The sequence below is a fragment of the Rhincodon typus genome, chromosome 5, assembly GCF_021869965.1.
Source record: "Rhincodon typus isolate 14 chromosome 5, sRhiTyp1.1, whole genome shotgun sequence".
Taxonomy (NCBI): domain Eukaryota; kingdom Metazoa; phylum Chordata; class Chondrichthyes; order Orectolobiformes; family Rhincodontidae; genus Rhincodon; species Rhincodon typus.
The window spans coordinates 114,120,375-114,142,985 of record NC_063336.1 but is presented as its reverse complement, the minus strand read 5'-3'; the positions used below and the strand labels follow the sequence as shown (position 1 = coordinate 114,142,985).

The following is a 22,611-nucleotide window of genomic DNA, read 5'->3' as shown; positions in this document are numbered from 1 at the left end:
CCTGGCCTGCTGTGTTCCTCCAGCTCCACACTGTGTTATCACAAATGCTGAAGATCTGCCCTCTCTCTTGTGGGACCACGTCACAACAATAGAAGGGAGAAGAGCAAAACTGGTGGGGGACTGGATGCCTGCATCTCTTCAGCACTATGTAGGAGATGAATCTCAACATCATGGGGCCAACAGTGACTACAAGCCTTCAATTCCCAGCACAAACTGAGGAAAGTCAATTAATTAACAAATAGGAATCAGTAGGATAAGTAAGTAACATTCTTTGGGGGAAAGAGGGGATCGTTACTGATGTGACAATCATAATGCTAGAAGGCTTAAGAATCAGGAGGCACTGATTCAAGAGAATTGGCAAGAAAACTATCAGCAACATGAGAAAAGTGTTTTCTATGCAGCAAGTAGTTAAGATCTGGAATGCATTGCCTTCAAGGCTGATGCATGCAGGAACAATTGGTGCATTTGAAATGGAATTGAATAAGCACCTGAAGAGAGGGAAAAAAAACACATGCAGGGCTCTGGGGAATCAAGCTGGGGGTGGGATGAAATGAGCTGCTCTTACATGGCCGCTTAGACACAATGTGCCACTTGGAATCTTTGTGTGCTGGAACAATTCTATGATTACACAATCTTATGTTGTAAATTACTTATCAGCTAGCAACAGAGAGGAGCAACATGGCTCCACAATATCTTACGTTGTAAATTACTTATCAACTAGCAACAGAGAGGAGCAACATGTCTCCGCAATATCTCTGCAACCTATGAATTAAAACCTCTCTGATTTTACTTGTTTACTCTATAAAATGGGCTATCCTTGCAGTTTAAAGCAAGCCTATATACGACTGTATATTTAGTGTAACAATCTACCATTTATTTAGCAGTATTCAAGAAATGTTTGGAGGCTTTATGAATCCTGTATCTAGCTAACTATATTGACAAAGGATTTTGCAAATTGGATTTCACTGAATGTGTAATATTTCTATATGTGTTTGCTGTAACTAATAAACATCATTGTGTATTCCTTTAGGAGTTATGCAGGTATTTACTTATGGGGAGGGCATCACAATAAAGTTCTGAACCTTATCTTATTCTTGCTACATTTCTAAAACTATTCCAATTCATTGGACAAAATTTCATTGGTTCAGAACCCTGTGGGTTATATTGGAATTTGAGGCAGTCTGTCGTGTGAAACCCCATAAGGCTGATCACAGATCACCTGGAGATTAATCAAATGGAACCTAATTCATTCACACAATGTGGGCGCTACTGGCTGGGTCAGCGTTTCTTGTACATCCTGTTTGCCCAGAGGGCAGTTAAGAGTCAGCCACGTTGCTGTGGGTCTGGAGTCACATGTCGGCCAGACCAGGTGAGGAATGCAGTTTCCTTCCCTAAAGGACATTGGTGAACCAGATGGGTTTTTCTGCCAATTGACACTGGCTTTTCATGGCCATCGTGAGACTCTTAATTTCAGACTTTTATTGAATTTCATTACCATGGACTTGAACCTGGGTCCCCAGAAAATGACCTGGGTCTTTGGTTTAATGCTTCAGTATTAGGCCATCACAACCCCTTCCTGTTGCTGAATTCTGCAGTGATACATCCTTCTCATTTCCATCTGTGGCACCCTGCGCCTGGGGGAAGCCAGCCTTGTCCTGATCCTGATGCCCAGGCAGTAGCCCTGATCCTGTCATCAGGAAACAAAATAAACTGGTGTGATTTTACCCACAAGGCATCGGTCACTGTCCTGATGCATTGTGGGAGCACAACTGAGCGATCCCACACAGATCGTTCCCTGGAAGGAGCCAGTCATATAGAAGTTCAGAGCAGCTGACACTTCACAGCCACTGGGAGAGGATGACCTCCTACTCCTGCAGCCCCCAGATCCCACTCCAGTATTGGGCATAACTCCATGACAGTTTCCCGGGATACACAGAGTCACTGTGTCACCCAGGAAATGGAATTGAAGGTGAAAATCTCCAAGTGCCCAGCAGACCCCAGGCAGCCAGAAAGTCCTTTATGGTCATGACCTCTCACTGTGCTGGGTGCCGTTCATTCTTTGAGGATTCCTGCTGCTGCTCCTGACCTTGCCTTGGGCTATGGTCCCTGTATTCCGGAAGGCAGCCGCAGTGACCCGCATCCCACCAGTGGCAGGGCCCTAGATTCTTGCTAGAACTAACACAAATTGGGAACAGAAAGTGCAAAAGAGATTCTTAGCTCTCAGACAATCATCAGTGACATACTGTACAGATGAGGGCTCAGTGCACTTCTCCACACAGTGAGACATGTTGCACTCTGATAACGAGGGACTTGTTTCCATTGTCCATCCACATCCAAGAGCATTGCATGGAGGTCTTGAGGCTCTGGGCATATAGGAAGGATCTGAATGAAGAGTCTTTCTCACCACCAGCCGAGCTGCATCTAGGTGCTTGTTTGTATGTTCTTGCAATTCTGCCAAATGATTTTGACAGTCTGCCAGGGGACCATCTGACTGGTTCTACCATGTCCTTGTCTTGCAAGGCCTTCAAGATGCTTTGGACTGACCAATGCTTGATGGACTTCTGGTCAAAGACACTTTTCTGCATAAATATCTTCAGGAGGGACAGGTGTTGTCGCCCCAAACACTTTGGGTGTTCAATGGCAATGTGGCAGACCCATCCTTCCCGTCGCTGGGGAGAGGCAGGACCTTAGCATCTAGTGACACTTAGTGTTTGCATACTGAAAGTCCACACATATTTGTGTGCAGCTTTATCAAGGTATCAGCATGAGGGCAATGTTGGGAATTTTTTTTTACCCTTTTATCTATAGGTTTTTAATGCTGTGTCCCTGAGGGCATGGTCAAAAATCACACGACACCAGGTTATAGTCCAGCAGATTTATTTGAAATCACAAGCTTTTGAAGTGCTGCCCTTTTGTCAGGCACAGACCTGTTGGACTATAACGTGGTGTAGTTTTTGACTTTGTCCACCCCAGTCCAACAACAGCACCTCCACATTGTGACAACCTGAAGACATGGTCCACTTTTGACTTCCAGATGAAATGGTAGATCAGCCAGGAATGAGGAATAGGTCAGACCTGTACCACATACAGTAACACCTAGAGCACCTACCAGCTGATGACCAGGTTCTTATTCACAATCGAGAGGGAGCATCACTCCCACATGCTCAGTTTTTATTGGGCAATGATTATTCACTCCTGTCAGTTTTTAACTTATGCCTTGGCCACTCCAAACCCAGTGACTCTGGGGAAAGTGAAGGGGATAAAGGATTGGTTATCCTAGTTCCCAAAGAATCAAGCCTGACTTCACTTTAACGTAGTTCCTGAGGCCGGGCTGATGTGGTCACAGATACTAAGCAGGCTGTGCACTGACAGCGGAGCTGAACTGTAAATGGTGATGTTGTCCATGTACAGGGAGACTTTGACCTGAGTGTCTTCACTACCTCGGGATCTTCAACCCTTTCACCCTCACATCTTTCTTGATGGACCCAGTGAAAGGCTCTATATGGCACACAAACTGGACAGGGCAGAGAGGGCTAACTCCAGACCCAATTTTAAAATATTCTGTTTGTCCATTGATTGAAACTGTGTTACTGATGTTTCTTTAAGGCAGGTGTGTCCAATGCAGATTCCTCTCCCCAAATCCTGTTTTGGAGACAGCGCCTGTATCATGTAGGTGTGTGATATGTTGTCAAAGGTCTTTACCTGGGCCAGGCTGATGTGAACTGTGTCCACCCCATTGTCTCACCCATTGGTAAGCGTATTCAGAACGCCACTACCATCCCACCTCCATCTGAGTTAAGGTCTGGATAGGAAGACCTGTTTTTACCTTGCCATCTCACTGCCCATAAAGTCAGAGCTATTATTAATTCAAATCCCTTTAAAGTGTTAACAGAATTGATTTAACAGTATCGTATCATGTTTACTGGATTAATCTTTGTGGGTATAATTGGATCCCTTTACTAGAAGATTTATTTGGGAGCTTTTGCAATAGTGATTTCTGTTCAGTTCACTTGGTATTCTGCAGAGTCCTGAAGCCGTCTAAGGGATCATGGCTATGTAGAAATATGTGAGATTTTACAGGAGCCAGAATTTCTTCCTGCTAGCTGCCCAGAACCTTAATCCGAGAAACAACACTCACATCGTTATTAAAAGCTCAAATTAAATAGTGTAATGTAATATTAAATGTCTGGAAAGATCATGCTTAATTCTATACAAACACTTGTAACTGATCCTGAAATGCATCAGAGAATGGATTTTCCAGAGCACTTGCTGGATGTGTTTAGAGTAGAAGCGGGTAGGGGAATGTATGCTTCTTCAGATTGCCAGCCTATTGCACTTCCTACAGGGTAAGTGTAGCCCAGAGGGACAAGTAGTACAATTTGCGAATGATGCATGCTGGCCTGACTTATCCTGAATACTCAAAATGAGGCTCCTGTACAAACAACGCATCCATTTCCAAATATTACTTTATTTGTTGTGGCTTCTCAGGCAGGGAGGAAAGAGACGTGTGGGTGGGGAGTGAACATGCCCAGAGGCCCACATGATGTATTGAGAACCTCAAGTGGTCAATTATTGCCTAATTAAGGCCTACAATTCACTTCCACTTCCATAATACACTTGGAAAGTGGGCACGATTGAGAGGGCAGTTTTTAAATACGTTTGGTGATTGGACATGAAACGGGGGAGGCACATAATTGGGAGGGAGCCTTAACACTCCAGTGGCACTACTCCCAGGATATTATCATCTTTTGAACCGTGACATTTGGCCTTTAGAACCAGCCATCTCCCATCCCCGTGCCCATTATTCCCGTGTGCCTGATTCCTCCCCCAGCCTAAATTTTCAGGACATACCGAGGTCCCATGATCATCCACAACCTTCATGACCCCACGCAATCCTAATAATGCCCACGACTAAAGAGCTCTTGAGTGCAGGACTTCCTCTGCTGAGTGGGTGGATGTCCACCTGGGAGCTCGTTTTGACCGTTGGGAGTATGTTAATGTTGTGTGGATGGTCTTTTCTATCAGCTTGGAACCAACAATTATTCCAGAGGAAGGAGTAGTAGTCCCTTTGTAAAATCCAGCCCCAGATATTTTGAGACTGCCAGCTTGGAAGAATGTTCATTTTTATGAAGCAAAACACTTTCATTCTCTGCTAAAGGTGTTAATTAACTATTCATTTACAGATTCATGGCTTTCAGAAGGCCCCTGTAGTGACTGTCATTGAGTAATTTCACATGGAAGGCTTCATAATCAAATTGACTGTATTCTTGTCTAATGTCCATGCACATATAGCTTCAGTAGAGGGTCAATGAATATTAATTTTTTAGTGGAGATTTTTCAGATAGGGTTTTTCATCCTATTGCCGGTTGATGATGCCAATACTTTATGTGAGGCTAATAACATTACCTACAGGATGAGTATAGTCCAGTCATCCTCTGGTTAAATTCTCTGGAGCTATAAGACTAGTAGTATTTAAAAGTACTTTCTCTTAGGATTCCAAAATTTGGCTCGAAGCTAAACCTTACTTTGTACAAAAAGGATAAAATTAAATATTTGTCAAATATTGTCTTTTGAACATGACACAAAAATGGACCAAAAAGCTGCTGTTCCTATATTGGAGTTGAACTGTGGCTGACCCTTCAGCTATCACCATTATACTGCTTGTGAGTGAGTGAGTCTGTAATTAATGACAACAGCAGGAGATAAATCCCTACAACGATTCTCCAGAGGCTGCAGACCTACAGCAGAGCCATCCACTAAAACACTTCATCCTTTTTTTTAGGTTTCAAAGATTACAAATTTGGATTTCAAATGTGCTGTAAATTCATATTCTGATTCAATTTACATGACATCTTTCTCAAGCATTTGATTTCTCTTGCAAACTTACGTACCAAAATACTTACTAACCCAGTTTTTTATATATATGAACAAATATTAAGAGAAATTAGTTCTTCCCAAACAAATTGACCACTATACACCAGGGCTCACCATAATCATTATCAGCAGGGTTACCGCAATTGTGTTACATTGCTGGTTGAAGGAAAGGAGCTGTTAAGCATGCGATGTGTACCTTAATTGCGGCTTCAAGTTGTGAGCTACGCATGAGAAATGGTTCAGACCATCCTTCACCAGAAATGCAATCCTCTGTTAATTTCATGATGATTATGCAACTCAGAAATGGACTTTGGAAATCAACCTTTCGGCTGGACATACCTCACTTCAGGTAACGGTATGGGTATTTTGCAAAGTGGATCCGTATTTGTTTAATGTTGGTTGACTAACGTAAGTATATGATCACAAAAACCTGAGGGAGCTGCATGTGTAAGTGATATAAAAACTGTAAAAGAATGATAAATTGGCATGTTTCTGATTCATTCCCAGTTCCATATTCACATTGTTCATGAAATAATATCCTTCCCTAGAGAGCCCTGTACAAACTCACATTATTCATAAGTATCAGCTTCTGTGTTTCAGAAGCTTTTGCTAACAATAGTCCTTTTAAAAATAAATGCACGTTAACTAGAACTGTAGTACAGTTGTTAAAGTTATAATAACATGGAGTTATAACGATAATTTGGAGGCTGCGTATTACCAATTTAATGCCCCAATTTAGCTAACACTTGCTGATTGAACTTTGATTAGATCTTCTTGCTCCGTGTGTATTTAGTTGAAAGCTCAATTTAGCTACATCAGCTAAATCATGGAGCTGATGATTGGTATAACCAAGTGTATGGAGCAATATATCATTTGAAGTTAGCTGATTTCAGATAGGACAGTGGTAAGTGTATACGATCATTTTCAAATTTTCTGGGCTAGAGGGAGGAAAATTAATGCTTCCCATCACTGTCCAGAAAACCAGCCTGAGGATGGGTCACTGGACCCGAGACATTAACTCTGCTTTCTCTCCACAGATGCTGCCAGACCTGCTGAGATTCTCCAGTGATTTCTGCTTTTGTTCCAGAAAACCCTTGCTGAATATACATGTCAGTAGAGAACACGGTTTGTCTTAGCTTTGATACCCTCCTAAAGCAAAAAGTCAAAGCTCAAGGTTCAAACAGTCGTGTCTTTGTCAAAGGGATGAATGAATGTTTTATTGTCACACGTATTTTACAATGAGGCGAACAGTAAAATACAGTGACAAGCTTTTCCAATTTCGCCACGATCCTGAATGCTTTCTGATAATTTTCATCACTTGCACTGCAAGACTTGCATTAACAAGACATACACATTGTTATTAAGAACTGCATAGAGGAAAGAAACATGATTAATATCTAGCAGCTAACATGGAGCAATATATGAAACAAAGCAAGTCATTCCCAAAGCATTGCAACATAGAAATAGAAGTAGGCTGTCCAGCTTCTCGAGAATGTTCAATCATTCAATTAAATCACAAATTTATCTAACCTTACAGAATGAATATTCATCAATCCCAGTTTTGAAATTCTCAGTTGGCCTAGTCCAAAAAGCTTTTCAAAATAGTTGGTAGGATATATATAAAATAGATAAATAATGCCTTAAAAAAGTCACAACATTGTGGACATGAACCTGTAAATATTAGAACAGCATATCATTACAAAAAGCAATAATGCTTAGTGTGTAATCCAAAGCACCTGTAACTGGCACTGGTGTCCAGTGTAGGGGTTTCCAATTAGTGTGAATATCCTCCCTTGGTTCCAACAATGATTTTAGTAATACAAAATCTAAGTGCAGCCCAGTGTGTCACCAGTTAAGGAACAATTCTCTAAACAATCTGTGCTGATAGCTGTGAATATGTAATCAAGTGAGGTTGTTCCTTCTTCATCAGTATTTTCTTACTCTTCCATCTCTATCTTGTCCACCACTGCCTGTCCAGATTGCAGAGCTTTAATATCTAACGAACACAAAACACAAAGCCAGGATGGTGGGGCAGTATGTAGGGTGGAGTGAAAGCAACATCCTGTGCCTACTCTATCTGCAGCTTGTAAACCCAAAGAAATTATGGATTAAAGGTAAGAGGTCTGTGAAAAGGAGGCCTACAAAGGAGGAAACTATCATCTTTGATGGCAATGCAATGACTGCTCCTCTAATGGCATTAAGAATGGCAGACATGGCTTGTTCCTCAATGAATGGGGTCCTGCTGTCTCCAGTCTTGCAGGCAAGATGAAGCTGTGTGAGTGAACGGCTCGGTGGTTAGCATTGCTGCCTCATAGCGCCAGGGACCCGGCTTCAATTCCACCCTTGGGCGACTGTCTGAGTGGAGTTTGCATGTTTTCCCTGTGACTGCGTGAGTTTCCGATGGGTGCTCCAGTTTCCTCCCGCAGTCCAAAAATGTGCAAGTTAGGTGGATTGGACATGCTAAATTACCTTTGTGTTCAGACATGTGTAGGTTAAGTGTGTTAGCCATGGGAAATGCAGAGTTACAGGGATGGGGATGGGTGCGATTCGCTGTGGACTCGTTGGGCTGAATGGCCTGCTTCCACACTTCCATAGGGATTCTATGAGCATGGTGCAATCTGTGATGGTCACATGCCTACCATGATGGAATAGCTGGTACTGTGTGCAAGTTGTGATATGTGTGTGTGAGGCTTGCAATAGTTATAAATGCGTGAAGGTGAGGAGAGGTTCTGTGAATCATATTTGATAGAGATTGTTGGCAGATGATTAAAAGGAGTGTGGTAAATTCAGCAGTTTCTGAGGTTGGTTGAATAGATGGTAACACTCATTGAATACTTACATGAATTAAATGCATCTAGGGGATAGACTGTAGACATTGACTACAAAGCTATCTGGTTCCACTTCTTTCACATTGTCTGCCTTGTGTATCTTCTGAACAGAGACCATCTTTCATCCTTTTCACTTTCTGCGCCAAGATCTCTAGTGCAGTATCCGAGAAACATGGAGCACATTCTCCCAGTTTTGCATGAAGAATCACCAGGGACTATCTGTAAATATTTAAAGTTACTTCATATGGATGCATGAAACTTTCACAATAAAATAGACAGACTAATTGCACAAATAGAAATACATGCTTTAGATCTAATTCTGTTACATGGATATGAGGTGACAAAGGTTAGGAAATAAATACTCCAAGATACTTTTTTTTAAAAGACAGGCAGAATTGAAAAGAAGGACAAGTAGCTCTGATAATAATGGATGATTAAAGGATATTAGCAAGAAAGAACCTTAGCTCAGAAAATCCATAGGCATCTGCACTTCCTCTCTTAAAATGATTGCTGTGGGGTACTTTCACCATCTGACCTGATTAAGTTGCACCCATTTGAGAGGTGAGTAATCTTTTTGGAAATCTGAAAGATGAAAGCAGGTGTACTGACCAAGCTTTCCTCATCTCTCACAATCAATTGTCCCCTTGACAGTAGACTACCTCAGACACCTGGGATCGTTGAACTGTGTCGTTGATGACTGCATCCAAGGCCTTACACTCTAATGAGGACTTCACTAAAGTTGAATATAAAGTGTTGGGATTGTGCCATATACTGCCACACATATCATTCCACACGTACACCCAACCTTGTGAGTGAGAGCACAGAGTCAATGATGATTTCACACATCTCTGAAAGGACAGCTCTAGTTAATGTATTGGCTTTACAAGGGAGTGTCCTTCCATTCCAGGCTGGGGTATGAACATTGGGCAGCTCACACGTCCACTGTCCTCATAGCACAATGGCCTGCGATATAAGCTGTGCAAAGCACTGCCTCTCAGAATCCAATAACAGTGAGGACAGTGAGCCAGCAAAACAGCCAATAATACTGAGGAATCCTTCTGGATGGCAAACCAAGAAGTAGATACCATTGTCTAACACGATGTGCAGCTGGAGGAGCACAGCAGGCCAGGCAGCATCAGAGAAGCAGGAAAGTTGACGTTTCGGGTTGGGACCCTTCTCTAGAACTGAAGAGGAATCCCAGTCCAAAACGTCAACTTTCCTGCTCCTCTGATGCTGCCTGACCTACTGTGTTCCTCCAGCTCCACACTGCGTTGTCTCTGACTCCAGCATCTGCAGTTCTTGCTATCTCTGAGTAGATAGCATTGATTATCCTTCCCATTTTAATCATTGTACAGTGGTGAAATAAAGATTGGAACTTAAGGGAAGGCAATAGCCTAGTGGTATTAATACTGGACTGTTAATCCAGTGACACCAGCAATTTTCTGGGGGCTGTGGTTTGAATCCTGCCACGGCAGATAGTGGAATTTGAATTCAATACATATCTGGAATTAAGAATCTAATGATGACCGTGAATCAAATTGTTGAGAAAAATTGATCTGCTTCACTAATGACCTTTGGGAAGGATACTTCCATTCTTGCTTGGTCTGGTCTATACGTGACTCCAGATCCACAACAATGTCACATGATTCTCAACTGTCCTCTGAACAATAAGGGACGGGTATTAAATGCTGGCCTAGCCAGTGACACCCTCATCGCATGAGTGACTAATAAAACAAAATGCACAGGGATTAATGTAGAGCTGAAATAATAAAATGTACTTAAAAATATTTTTTACTGTTTTAAAAGTCTACATATTTTTATGATGATGAAAATATTTGATGTTCCAAAATTAAAACAAAACAGTTTCTCAGGGTCAGAAACGTTGTTCAGAAGTAATTATGTCTTTGAATGTCATTAAAATACATAGCTAAACTTTATTCAAAATCAAAGGAATTTGTGAAGTTTTTTTTTACCGTGAGACCAATAGGATTACAAGTGGAAGTTTATATCAATTCAGAGATTCCTAAGATTTCCATCAGTGAGGGCTTCAACAGGATACTGTGTGATGGATCGGGGGAATCATTGACAGAAAATTCAAGTTTTCCATGTTTAACTGTGGCCACCAGAGTTTGCTGTGAGTTTCGTAGAGTAATGAGAGCGCACACTGACAGCTTTGTCACCAGAGTACAGCAAAATCCGATCCGTTATACAAAGGCAAATTGCTTATCTGTTGATAAAATGATGATGCTCAGTAATTATGTAAAGAGAACATAGATACGATAATGAACTCTTTCCATGCTGTCATGCAAGGAACATCATAGAATAACTTTAATGCAATGTTCAAACATCTTGTTATCCTAAGAATATTTGGGACGAAACTACAAGACATTGGGTATTTCCAATAGTATTGTTATCTATTCAGCACTGGTTACAATACTTTCAGCTCATAATTAATAAGATAGTAGTGATGATTAGTGGTCATTAGTGCTAATTTCTGTATCTTCATTCCTGTTTTTAAGTTGTATATAAAGTGGTTCAAGAGCTGTTTGAGAGATTAATTGCTTCAAATATTCCAGAAATGTCTTTGTTTTGTTTATCATGACAGTCTTTATTTGAAACAGATGAAAACCTGCATTTCAAAACTTTGTGTAATTCCATACAATTTAATCATTTTGATGGTCAACTTCATCAAGTAGGACAAGGAGCAACTTTCGGCTAACGGCAGCTAATGTAATTCAAAATGCCAGTACACTAATTCAATTAATTATTTTGATGCTTTAACAATTAAGAAATGCTTTATTTTCAAAATTCTAATCCAAGTCTTAAAGAATGATTTCCCCTTGTGGAATGATTTGTGGAGATCTTAGACTATTTTCATAGAATACTTAGCAATTGCTTAACGGACATTTCATTAAATGTATTGTTTGTACATTTATATTTGTTTCCCTTATCAGCTTAAGGAATGCTGGTGCTGGGACATGGGACATGTTTTCAATTTACATGCCCATGATAGCATCAAGCAATTTTTGAGTCAGTCTTGGAATGAGCAAGTAAGTTGCAAACCTCCCTCCACCTTGAATGAACAAAATATCTCATCACAGAAGGTGATTTCAGCAATGTGATTTTTAAAAAAAGAATTCCACAACCTTTGTGTGAGAATGTCAAGTTATTTTGTCCCTTATTGTGACTTCACAGATAGCAAAGGGCTAGGTTGATAGCAGTGGTGCAAAAAACTGAGGGCTTGAGGAACTCTGTAATTATGTCAGTGAATAAATAATACTAAATAACTCAGCAAGTCATCGCTAATTGGTAGGTTTTGAAATATTTATTGATAAATACTGTGGCTACCAGAGCAGGTCAGAGGCTAGGAATCCTTTGTTGAGTAACTCACCTCCTGACTCCTTAAAGCCTGCTATCCAGACATCAGGTACATGCCATACCTTCAGTGTCACTGGGTCAAAATCCTGCAAACCCCTCTCTAACAACGTTTTGGACATACCGACACTAACTGGATTACAGTGGTTCAATTAGGCAGCTCACAATCACCTTCACTGAGGCAATTAGAGATGGACGATAAATGCTGACCCAGCCATTTAAGCTTTCAAATGGATGAATGAATGTCAAAAAAGTAAAGTTCAGTTTCTGGTCAGGTCTGATTTTACGTTTTTAAACAGCATATGAGATTTATATTGCAAAATAAGCATTTATTCACAGTTTCCCTGTGAATTATTAGTACATTATTTCCAAAGGGAAATGCATAGACACATTTGTTATGATAAATTGTTGACTGTGCATTTTCATTGCATCAGAAATCAGCAGCCTCTGACATACAAAATGATGTAAGTGAGCAGCCATGTACCTAAAAGTGTCCCATTGCAACATCATTATGGAGATATTTGATGAATTAGAGATGATTCTGCTCCTGTAAGCGTCAGGAATTGGTAGACCAGCAGTAGGTGCAAATATGGAAAATAAAGGACTTTCTGGCTGCCAGCCAACATTAAATCTTAAACTCATCTGGCTGCCAGCTGTGGGAGACTCAGGTTAAGGGAGCCAATGACTAAAGAACAACAAAAAAGCTGCATCAGCTTGGCACGATCTTTATAACCTACAAAAGCATTTTATAGTTGGCAAACTTCGATGTCTAAAAACTTGGAGATAGCAAGAAGTGCAGATGCTGGAGTCAGCGTCGATACAGTGTGGAGCTGGAGGAACACAGCAGGCCAGGCAGTATCAGAGGAACAGGAAAGCCAATGTTTCGGGCCTAGACCCTTCATCACAGCTGCCTAACCTGCTGTGTTCCTCTAGCTCCACACCGTCTAAAAACTTGAACAGATTGTCTTTAAAGACTAGATTGAATGGAACATTGAAGGTGTCTTTACGCATAAAATATTTAATCTAGGAGGAGTTGACTCTTTGACCTGCTCTCCTCCTTTCACATTTTCAATGGGTGCTGGACCCTGTATGGTGTTCAGTTTCACTGTAGATGCTCCAGGGTTAATTTTAACTGTCTTGCCAGTGGGAATGAGCCATTTCGAAAGTCAGTGTGTTACACCTAATTTCATACTCCTGCTGCATTCCTTCTTGCTGTGACTAAGGTTGGGATTTCTAGGTGGGCAGTCCTAATTGTGATATGCTAACCAAGATTACAGAGCAGAGCTCTAAGAGCAACTTTTACAAGCCCGTGAAGTGGTTCAGAAACACTTGAAAATCTACCAAATGACAGACACACGTTTGGTAGCTTGAAATTTTCTGGTAGGAGACAATGGGCTGAATCTTGATGTATGTTTGGCAAAGTACAGACTGTGTTGAGTTCTTTTGGAAGTATTACTGCCATTAGGCCTAGTGATAGTCCTTGCCTAATCTTACTAAACTTACCTCATTAACTACGTACCCCACCCCTATGATGTCCCTCATGTTCGCTTCAATCTCTACTTTACCACTTGCTCTTCCCAGAATAACTCACCATGAGACCTGAGATGACAAATATTCAGTCAACTCAACTTTCAGCTTTCTTAGCTTTGCTTAGACTGAAAAGAGCAAGGACAAGAGGGTGAAGCAGACTGTGGATGAGCATATAGTGCCTGAAGAGGGGAACCAGGATCTTGTGTGGTATCAGCAGTCTATGAAGCAAGGATTTACAGAGACCAGTCCAGCTGCCTGAGGCTGAGTGACTGTTCCAGAGACATTGTCACATGATTGGAGACACTTTCACCTATAGCTGCCAGCTCCTGCAGGGAAACACTCTGGGTGTGGTGCTAAAGGTCAAAGCTGCACTGAACTTCCCAGCTCTAGGGTCCTTGTAAACCCAACTGGAGTCATGTGTGTCATCTCCCAATCAACATGCAGGAATTAACCCAGATCTGTTACAGGAAAGCAACACAGATTGTTCAGTTCGCCATGCAGCCAGAGAAACAAGGTGGCTGAGACATTGGATTTGCAGGCAACACTGGGACCCAGACACTATCAACTGCTCACTGTGGTGCTCAAAACTCTAAGGCATTCTCCAGCAGGAACAGGATCTCACTGATTCAATGTTTGTGAGCACAGGTAACCATACCTGCAGGCGGGTGCTAGCTGTCCTGGGGCCACTGTCATAAGACCATAAGACATAGGAGCAGAAATTAGGCCATTCAGCCCATTGAGTCTGCTCCACCATTCAATCACGGCTGATAAGTTTCTCAACCCCATTCTCCCGCTTTCTCCCTGTAATCCTTGATCCCCTTGACAATCAAGAACCTGTCCATCTGCATCTTAAATATACCCAATGATTTGGCCTCCACAGCCTTCTGTGGTAATGAATTCCATAGATTTGCCCTCTCTGGCTGAAAAAGTTTCTCCTTATCTCTGTTCTAAAGGGTCTTCCCTTTACTCTAAGGCTGTGTCCTTGGGCCCTAGTCCCTCCTGCCAATGGAAGCATCTTCCCAACATCCACTCTGTCCAGGCCATTCAGTATTCTGTAAGTTTCAATTAGATCCCCCCTCATCCTTCTAAACTCCAATGAGTATAGTCCCAGAGTCCTCAAACTTTCCTCATATGTTAAGCTTTCCATTCTTGGGACCATTCTTGTGAACCTCCTCTGAACCCGCTCCAGGGCCAGTATATCCTTCCTGAGATATGGAGCCCAAAACTTCACACAATACTCCAAATGTGGCCTGACCAGAGCATTACAGAGCCTCAGAAGTACATCCCTGCTTTTATATTCAAGTCCTCTCAAAATAAATGCCAAAGTTCCATTTGCCTTCCTAACTACTGACTCAACCTGCAAGTTTACCTTGAGAGAATCCTAGTCTAGAACATCCAAATTTCTTTGAACTTCAGACTTCTGTATTTTCTTCCCATTTAGAAAATAGTCCATGCTTCTATTTTTCTTACCAAAGTGCATGAACTCACACTTTCCCATGTTGTGCTCCATCTGCCGCTTCTTTGCCCACTCTCCTAACCTGTCCAAATCCTTTGCAGCTTCCCTGTCTCCTCAATATTACCTGTCCCTCTACCTATCTTCGTATCGTCCGCAAACTTAGCCAGAATGCCCACAGTTCCTTCATCTCAATCATTAATGTATAAAGTGAAAAGTTGTGGTCCCAGCACTGACCCTTGTGGAACACCACTACTCACTGGACCCATCCTGAGAAAGACCCTTTTAACCCCATTCTCTGCCTTCTGCCAATCAGCTAATCTTCTATCCATGCTAGCACCTTGCCTCTAACACTGTGGGCCCTTATCTTACTCTGCAGCCTCCTGTGCGGCACCTTGTCAAAGGCCTTCTTGAAGTCCAGGTGGATAACACCCATTAGCTCTCCTTGTCTACCCTGCTCGTTACTACCTCAAAGATTTCTAACAGATTTGCCAGGCATGACCTCCCCTTGACAAAGTCATGCTGACTTTGCCCTATTTTACCATGCACTTCCAAGTATTCAGAAATGTCATCCTTCACAATGGACTCTAAAATCTTACCCATGACCAAGGTTAGGCTAATCGGCCTGTAATTTTCAGTCTTTTGCCTTACTCCCTTTTTAAACAGGGGTGTCATGTTAGAGATTTTCCAGTCCCTTGGGACCCTCCCTGTCTCTAGCAATTCCTAAAAATCACCACTAATGCCTCCACTATCTCTTCAGCTATCTCCTTTAGAACTCTGGGATGTAGTCCATCTGGTCCAGGTGATTTATCCACCTTCAGTCCATTCAGTTTTACTAGCACCTTTTCCTTGGTGATGGCCACCATACTCAGCTCTGCCCCCTGACTCTCTCGAATTTTTGGGATATTACTCGTGTCTTCCACTATGAAGACTGACACAAAGTAATTATTCAGTTCCTTAGCCATTTCCGTGTTCCCCACTATTGTCCCTCCAGCCTCATTTTCCAGTGGTCCAATGTCAACTTTTGCCTCTCTTTTGCCCTTTATCTATCTGAAGAAACTTTTACAGTCCTCCTTTATATGACTGGATAGCTTACCCTCAGATTTAATCTTCTCCTTCCTTATCTCTTTTTTTGTTGCCCTCTGTTGGTCTCTGTAAGGTTCCCATTCCTCTGGTTTCCCACTGCCCTTCACCACATTATATGCTTTCTCTTTTGCTTTTATGCTATCCCTAATTTCCCTAGTCAGCCATGGTTGCCTCATTGTCCCTGTACCCTGCTTCTTTCTGCTAGGGATGAATTTTTGCAGTGTCTCCTGAATTACTCCCAGGAACTCCTGCCATTGCTGTTCCACTGTCTTTCCTGATAGGCTCCTCTTCCAGTCAATACTGCCCAGCTCCTCCCTCATGCCTCTGTAGTTGCCTTTATTCAGCTGTAATACCGCTACCTCTGATTCTATCCTCTCCCTCTTAAATTGCAAAGTAAATTCAATCATATTATGATCAAAGCCTCCTAAGAGTTCCTTTATCTTAAGCTCCCTTATCAAGTCTGTCTCATTGCTCAACACTAAATCCAGTACCAACATCTAAACCCAGTATTGCCTGTTCCCTAGTGAGCTCTGCCACATGCTGCTCCAAAATGCCATCTCGTAGCCATTCCATAAATTCCTTTTCTTGCAATCCACTACCAACCTGATTTTCCCAATCCACCTCATATTGAAATTCCCCCATGATCACTGTCACTTTGCATTTCTTACACACCTGTTCTATCTCCTGGGGTATCTTGTGCCCCAGCTCCTGACTACTGTTTAGAGGCCTGTACATAATTCCATCTATGGTTTTTTTTACCTCTGCGGTTCCTCAGCTCTGCCCACACGTACACCATCTGACTCTACTTCATTTTTTACTATTGATTTAATTTCATTTCTTACTAATAAGGTAACCCCACCCCCTCTGCCCACCTGCCTATCTTTTTGATAAGATGTATATCCTTGGATATTCAGCTCCCAATCCTGATCCCCTTGCAGCCATGCCTCCTTGATGCCAATTTCGATCTGTGCCACAAGCTCTTTTATCTTCTTTCTTACACCGCGTGCATTCAGATATAACAGCTTCAGTCCTGTCCCTCTTCTCATTGACACTCATTTATCCAGTGTGCTTGAAGTTTGATTCCTAACCCTTTCCAAACACTCTGTCCTATTTGTGTCTATGCTGAAAACGTAAAAAACCTCTCCTGAGTTCTCCTTTCTCATCATTTTTTTCATGTTTTTCCAAGCAGTGGAATCTACCCCTATATATGTTAACCAGCTGCTTTGCTCCCCACTGGGGGAAGTTTTACCCTTTCCTTCACCTCCCACTTTCTAGTTTAAAGTCCTGTTGACCAGCCTCTTTACCCTCTTCGCTAGAACATTGGTCCCAGCTCGGTTCAGGTGGAGACCGTTCCAGTGGTACAGATCCATCCTGTTCCAATACTGATGCCAGTGCCCCATGAAAAGGAACCCCCCTTTCCCACACCACTCTTTTAGCCACGTGTTTACTTCCCTTATTCTCATGTCCCTATGTCAATTTGCACATGGCTCAGGTAGTAATCCAGAGAATATAACCCTTGAGGACTTGCTCTTTAATTTCATTCCTCGGTCCTGATAATCCTTAAATAGGCCCTCTTTCCTAGTCTTGCCTATGTTGTTTGTTCCAACATGGACCATGACAACTGGATCCTCCTCCTCCCTCTCCAATATCCTTTCAAGCCGGTCAGAGATATTCCTTACCCTGGCACTGGGCAGGCAACACACCATGCGGGACTCTCGATCCTGGTTACAAAGGATACTATCTATTCCCCTGATTATAGAATCTCCTACAACTACCAGTAGTCTTTTTGCTCCCCCCTCTTGAATGGCCTCCCATGCCACGGTCAGCTGTCATGTTGCTTCCGTTCTGTACAACTCCCAGGTTCCTCAAATGTTTTCCCCATCACCACCAGTCCCACCACATCCCCAGGGCTGCCCCTTAGGTGTACCCTCAGAAGGTTAATCAACCCAGTACAAACCCCTCAGCTTGATACCAGACAGACACAGGTACCAAACAAACCACACCATCTCATCCCTCAAGGCCTACAGGTACATTTTAAATCTTCAAAATTTGGACCAGCCCTGAAGAAGGGTAATACCCAAAACGTTGTCTGCTTCTTTCCTCCAGATGCTGCCTGGCCTGCTGTGTTCTTCCAGCCTCCTGTTTGTTTACCTTGGATTCCAACATCTGCAGGTTTTGTGTCTCTAGACACAGTGCTGCTCACATATTCAATATGGTCATCACCAAACAGACTACTGAAGACATGTTTCCTCTGTCTGGAACACTCAGGAGAACATAGAACATAGAATATAGAACATAGAACAGTACAGCACAGCACAGGCCCTTCGGCTCACGATGTTGTGCCAACCTATTATCCTACAAAGACCAATCTACCCTGCATACCCAACATTTTACTATCCTCCATGTGCCTATCCAAGAGTTGCTTAAAAGTTTCTAAAGTACCTGACTCCACTACCACTGCTGGCAGTGCATTCCACACGCCCACCACTCTCTGTGTGAAGGACCTACCTCTGACATCTCCCCTATACATTCCTCCAATCATCTTAAAATTATGCCCCCTTGTAATAGTCATTTCCACCCTGGGAAAAAGTCTCTGACTATCCACTCTATCTATGCCTCTCATCATCTTGTAAGACAATTTAGTCATTGGACAGTGTGTCCAGACAAATGATCTTTTGCATTCCATGCACAACCCAGCTCGAGCCGGGCTGACATGTTGGAAAAGGGGGACATGGGAGAGCTGTATGCTTCCTTGCACAAGGAAAGAGAGTCTGACTGAGAAACTGAGGGAGCTAATAAGGAGGCTGAGAAAACCAATGCAATAATGAGGCAAGGCAGTCAGGCCTACAAAGCCTGAAAGTGGCTAGATTTGAGGCTGAATGACTTTGCATAAGTATTTGTGGACATTTAGAAATATCAGCTGATTGTGATAGAGGCTTTTTTGCCCTCAGGTGAATTCTTGTTTCTTAATTGATAAACATTACGAAATTTTGATTACCATAGTTTGCAATTGAGTCTACTCCCTTTGCATCAGTAAACTCTAGTCCAGATTCCTGGCTAAACCTAACCGATAGTCCAAAATTCATTGTCAATTTAATCCTTTGCACACTCTGGTGTATCCAGAAAATGTTTAACTGACTGTCTCTAGCAAGCCTGTGCTTAATGGACTCACAACAGAGTGCCCAACATTGGACTGGACTTTGCAATTTGACAACATCTGTTGGATAATCTTGAGTGTGCATAGAATTAGACCGACAATAGAGTTAGGATTGTCAGTCAGGCTTTCTGAGTGACACACTTGTAAGTATTGTAAGCCACATATATTAATACACAGCGCTTTGTCCTTTGCAGCCAGAAAGTATAACATCACTGCCATCTATTTCAGAAAAGCACTGCCACCTATTTCAACTCAACAAAATTGGTGACAGTCATTTGCTGGTTCATTTCTCTCCTGACCAGAGTCAACCCGCCTGGTTTAAAACCTAAGCAAATCCTGGCAGTTAACATTCAATCATCATTAACTGCTTCATTCGCCATTCAATATCTCTACCAATCAGAGTCAACTTGACAACCAATCAACACTTTCTTCTCACTCTGTAGAAATGATGTTTTTTCTCTTTATTGGAAGCCTTGTGAATTGTCCTGATTAATAAAAGATGAAAAGCTTCAACAAAATGTTTGTCGTTTTCAACAATACTCAAGTTCTATACACCTCAGTACCTCTAATGCAATAAAACCTTCCAGGGGGATTCAAAGGAGCTTTACTGAGCCACACAGGGAAATATTAGGTCAGATATGATCAAAACCTCACAGAAGCAGGATTTAAGAAACATGTTAAAAGATGAAAGTGAGGTAAAGACTTGGAAAGGTTGAAGGAGGGAATTCTGGAGCTCTGGGCCTTTGTGGATAATGGCACAGACTGGACTTGAAATGTTCACTTTATTTCTGTCTTCACAAATGCTACCAGACCTGCTGACTTTCTCCAACATTTCCTGGTTTTATTATTCGTACCAAATTTTGTTTGGTAATGCCTATGCAAAGTGTTATGGGATGTTTTACAACATTAGCTATATAAATGTAAAAAAATGTTGTTGTTGTATGTGTCACCTAAGTGGTTTGAGTGGTTAAAAAAGGGGCATGTAGATATAGAACATGGGAGCAGGAGTAGACCATTCAACCCATCAAACCTGTTCTGTCTTTCAATTAGATAACGGCTGATCACCCTGTGCTAGCTCAGTTAACACTTGATGTCATTACTCTCTAGAAACCTCTGAATTTCTGTATTCAACATACTCAACAATTTCTCCAGGGAAGAGAATTCGAAAGGTTCACCACCTTCTGAATGAGTTTCATAAAAGTTCAAAGGTTCTTAGATTGTTGTGAGGCTCCAGGGGATTGCAAAGAGCAGGAAGAATGAGGTCATGGAGGGATTTGCAAATAAAGACGAGCAATTTAAATTGAGCCTTTGCTTAACCAGAAACCAAATTAGGCTTGCTATGAGAATTAAATTAGGGCAAGTAATGAAAAGTACTGGGTTAGCTGTCATGCTAGGAATCTTGTATTGGGGAGCAGTTCAGAAATTCTACTTTAAAAGATCATTTTGGTGAGGTTCACGGAAAAAAAAATTAATAAATGAAAATAATGAACAGGAAATACTGTAAAAAGAAAGGCTTTTCTAAAAAAGAAATAAAGCCGTTAAAATGACAAAGCTGGCAAAAGAAACAACCTTACTGATGCAGGCATAAAAATAGAACTAATCAAAAAATGCTGGAAACACACATAGTTTTGCTCACTCTGAATGAAACAGTCTCGCACCAAGTTCCAGGCACCTCTGACTGCCTCACCGCTGCATGTTTTCAGATGAAGGATACAGTAGTATTTAAACTAAATAACATGGAAAGTTGTTTTCCTATAGCTCCCTTGTAAGAAAACTTGTATAAGTGGATCCACATACCTACTTGTGCTGTTAGGCATTTACACCATAGTGTGAAGCTGTCAAAATGATTTAATCTAAAGCAGAATAATGTATCTGGCTGCAAAGTTAAAGATTAACACATAAAGCATACAGTAGACAGCCTTAAATGATGACTGCGGACAACCTTTAATAATGACCAAAAACCATGACCAAAGAACTTGATTTCACAGTTTCTGTGCTAGATTGACATTGATATGCTTAATAACCTTTTTAGAGTAGTTCTGAAATGATTATCAGCAATCTGGAAACAAGCTATCATTGTTTTCCTGCAAACTGTTAGATAGGACTTTTAAAACAAGGAACGGTTTGATTCAGACAGCTTTGAAACATTTGGAAATGATTTACTAGGCTGATTAAGTGGTTCTGAGAAAAAAAGCCTTGCAAACAGTACTGCAGAGAGATAACACTGCTACAGGCAAATAACATTGATATGGGCCTACTCTGCCCCTTCACTGAGCTGAGGCCTTTCTGTTGTGATAGTGTCAGCAAAAACATTATTGAGCCATGATCCTCGTTGGTATTAGTGGTATAAATTGATCAGGGCCCATTTTGGCTGCGGATATGGCAATGTGGTGATAGCATTGTGGCCCATTTAAGATCCAAGACGTGTAAAAGTTACCATCATCTCAATGAATAGGACAGCTACCAACCTACAGGCAATGCTTCCCTTAGCAGGATGTAGTCTTGGCCTGATCATGTCTCCAAGAGAGGTTTCACCTAAAGGCAGAGACAGAACAGGATGGTGAGAAGGTGGAGATGGCGGTCAGCAGTATCATGATAATAGAAGATATAGGCCATTAATCTTTAAATCTCATCGTCCAAGTTAAAGGCCTCAGGCTTAGTTGTGAGAGGTAACAGGGAATAAACGGGCTAGGGCCCTTCAAAATGGCCACCAAAGTCACTTGACTTGAAGTTCAACAGGAATTTTGAAAGAAATATCTAAATAACATGGCTGAAACTGTCTACCATGCGGAGTTCTGATGAAGAGTCAGACTGGATGTGAAATGTTAATTTTGTTTCTCTCTTCACAAATGTTGCCAAACCTACTGAGTTTCTCCAGCAGTTCCTCTTTATGTTATGGTACCAAAGTTTCTTTGGTAATGCCTATGTGAAGTGTTTTGGGGAGTTTTACTACTTTAATTGAACTATATAAATGTAAATTATTGTTATTGTTGTACACGTCATTTAACCAACACTCTCCAATGTCCGTGTCTGCTTCCCAATTCACCCTGTTTTCCAGTCATTCTGAGCCTAATCAATTTCCTGTCTGGGCATTGGCATTGATCTACCTGCTTACGGTAGGATCCAGCTGACCTCTTGTAAGGGTCATGCTAACTTGCTCAGAAGGGCAGGTTAATGTGTGAGTGCCATCAGAAAGGCAGCAGGATCATAGGGATTCAGTTGCTGCCCTTGCCAACTGTAATAACTCAGAAAGGCTGAATGGAAAGGAACATCATTTATTGTTAAACTCCGAAATAGAGCCACTACTC

The 22,611-nt window shown here is 41.8% G+C and overlaps 1 long non-coding RNA gene across 1 annotated transcript; it reads right to left on the bottom strand.

Moving 5' to 3' along the window:
- Positions 1–7,780: 7,780 nt before the first annotated feature.
- LOC125483179 lies at positions 7,781–21,131 on the bottom strand. Its single transcript, XR_007262132.1, has 3 exons — positions 21,101–21,131; positions 8,714–8,921; positions 7,781–7,870 (listed from the first exon to the last, which is right to left on the bottom strand). It is a non-coding gene; the product is annotated as an uncharacterized LOC125483179 (long non-coding RNA).
- Positions 21,132–22,611: the final 1,480 nt, after the last annotated feature.